Below are 3,125 nucleotides of genomic sequence, written 5' to 3'. Positions count from 1 at the left end.
CCTCCGCCGCCATGTTGAATCCCGCACCAACATCCGGGGCTTTTCCCCCTGCCGCCCACCCGTGCCCATGGCAACCGCGACTGTTCCGGGCGTGGGGCGTGCCAGGCCTGAAGACACGCCCACGCAAGGGGGCCTCCGATTGGTCTCCAGCCCCCCCGCCACATGAACCACCCAATAGGCGGGCGCCAGAGGGAGATGCCGATCAGGGATTGGCCAATTTAGGAGATTAATAGACGTGGGGGGCCTCCTCCTCCTCCTCAGCCAACCTGCGAACTTCTCAGACACGCTTCGTTGCGTGGAGCCGCTCCTGACGCCGGCGGCCTTAAAGGAGAAGGGCCAGTTTTTCGGACGCACTTGGGGGGCGGGGGCGGGGGCGGGGGCGGGGGCTGGAACGCTTCAGACTGGAGGAAGGACGTGATTCTTTCCCACCAGCGTTCCCATCATGCACACTCCGGTCTCGGAGCGCCCCCTACGGCTGAGGCGGAGAACTGCCCGAGCGGAAGGAGGCAGGGAAGGGCCTGGGAGGCCGGGGCAGAGCACGTGGCTTTTAAAGGGGCCCCAGCCCCGGCCCCAGCCCCGCCTGCTCTCCCCGGCCCTTCTCACTCCTCCTTCCCCCTCTCCCTCCCCTCCCTTCTCTCTCCCCCTTTAAGGCCGGGGAGTGCCCAGCAGGGGGTTGGCCCCAACCAGCCCCCCCGAGCCAGAAAGACCTCCGGGGCAGGGAGGGAGCAGGAGGCACGCGGCTCCCGCTCGGGAGCCCCTCTCTGAGCCTCAGTGTCCCCCTCTGTCAGATGAGGGAGGGGGTTAAAAGCTCCTCCCCCAAACCAGGACAAAGGTGGAACACCCCTCCCCCCCAGGGAGCTGGCCTCTGGGTATAATGCAGAGATAGAAAAGGAAGTCAATTCAGGGTCATTTAGGGGAGGGGCAGTAGGGTGCGAGACCCCCCCCCCCCCAGCCTTGGGGGGCATTATGCTCGGCTTTGGAGGAAAGCAGAAAGATCCAAGGAGGGATCCTAGATCTAGAGAAGAAAGGACCGAACAGTCCAAACCCTGCTCTTACAGCTGAGGAAACTGAGGCACGCAGAGGTCAAGTGACTCCCTCAGGGCCACACAGCTACGAAGTGCCTGAGGTTGGATTTGAACTCCTTTCTTCCCGACCCTAGGCTCAGAGGTCTGTGCAGTGTGGCACCACCTAGTGGCCATCCGTTAGAACTTTTTTTAATTAAAAAAAAGAAAGAAATTAAGCTTCACCAATTAACTTAATATGAAGATGGATCCTGGCACAGGGATCATATGTCAGATGGCCCCATGTCCAGTTGTGAAGACGGGAGGGTGACATGGGGACAGTGCTGACTTCCTTCAGGTGGTCACTACCCAGCAGGGCACCCTGCCTGCTGCCCCTTGGGTTTGGTGAAGTCAGTCCCTTAATAAGCAGGAAGAGGAGACCTTTCTGCCCACCTGGCTCTGTCTTACTGGGTGACTTAGGGCAAGTCACTGGACTGCTCTGAGCCTCAGTTTCCACATCTGTAAAATCAAGGGGCTCACGCAATGATCTCACGTTCCCTTCTCTCAGAGACTTGTGACCCAATTAGTCATCCGCCAGTCCCTGCATTAAAAAAAAAAAAAGGAAAGAAAGAAATAGAAGTTCTAATGGATGGCCACTGGATAGAGCAGTGTATAGCTTCTAGCTGGGCCTGGAGTCAGGAAGACCTGAGTTCAAATCACCTGAGACACTAGCTGCGTGACCCTGGGCAAGTCATTTCACCTTTGTTCACTATAAAGTGGGGATAATAACAAACCCCTGCCTTTCAGAATGGTTGTGAGGATCACATGTGGCAATACAGATAAAGCATATATAGATAGAAATATATAGTTACATAGCATATATAATATATAGTATACATACTATTATACACTATATAATATTCAAACCTTTAAGCACCATATTATTGATTGCAGCTATTAGGAAAGACAGAGGCTTCATCTCAGTTCATTGAGCATGTATGAAGTATATCTAGAAGGTACAAAGACAAAACAGATGGCTGCCTTCGAGAAGCTTACACTCTTCCGTGTATGCTGTGGGATAAGGAAATGCAGAAATCAACCCATCCTTATTTTGGTTGGGCTGGTGAGGGGACTTAGAGGCAGGGGCTGAGTATTGACAGCTGGAGGGGCACCGCCTGCACCTACACTTCCAAAGACGTGGGGCATTTTTTGGATATCCATTTTTTTCCTTTGGGATAGGGAAGAAAACTTCTGAGAGCAATGAATTTGATGTTGAGCACATAAATACCTTTTCTCCTGACGATCACCCTCTTGCTTTTAAAAATGGTGTTTTGTGGGTTTAGTTGTTTATAATCTTAAATTCTTCCCATTTCAGCTGTGGAAGCGGTTTTTGAAACATTGAACTCAGCATTGAAATAAACAGAATGTTGGCCCAGACCTTCAAACCACGCCATAACAGAACACCAAAGCAAGATTTTCAAAAACAGAGGCAGCTAGGTGGCACAGTGAATAGAGCACCTGCCCTGGAGTCAGGAGGACCTGAGTTCAAATACGACCTCAGACACATAATACTTCCTAGCTGTGTGACTCTGGGCAAGTCACTTAACCCCAACTGCCTCACACACACACAAAAAAAAAGATTTTTAAAAACAGTGACGCATACTTCATCATTGTTTTCAAGCAGATCAGAAAGGTTTGGGCTTAGTTGGTGCGTTTCATAAAAACAATAAACATGCTTTGCAAATATTGTTTATTTCATCTTTATCAATCCTTTTAAAACTTTTTTTGGCACAGATTTCATAATATACATAATATATTATCATGGATTCACAGAATTTCAGAGTTGGAAGGGACGTTGGTGGCCATTTATTCCAACTCATACATGAAGGGAGACCCTAGCCTAAGAGAAGCTATATCATTTATAAATAAATAAATATCACATATATGGGCAACCTGAGTTCGGAAGGCCTTTACCAGTTAAGATGCATGATCAAACAATACTTAACACATAGCTCACATGCTTCCTCTGGGAAGCCTTCCTAATGGCTGGCACATGGCAATGATTAATTATCTGCTGACTGAATGAACTTGGAGAGGCACCTCCCCATACATGCCCATGGGCCC

Source organism: Vombatus ursinus, unplaced genomic scaffold (genome assembly GCF_900497805.2).
Source record: "Vombatus ursinus unplaced genomic scaffold, bare-nosed wombat genome assembly UNPS02010822.1, whole genome shotgun sequence".
In the NCBI taxonomy this organism is placed as follows: Eukaryota; Metazoa; Chordata; class Mammalia; order Diprotodontia; family Vombatidae; genus Vombatus; species Vombatus ursinus.
This window is presented reverse-complemented; position numbering follows the sequence as displayed.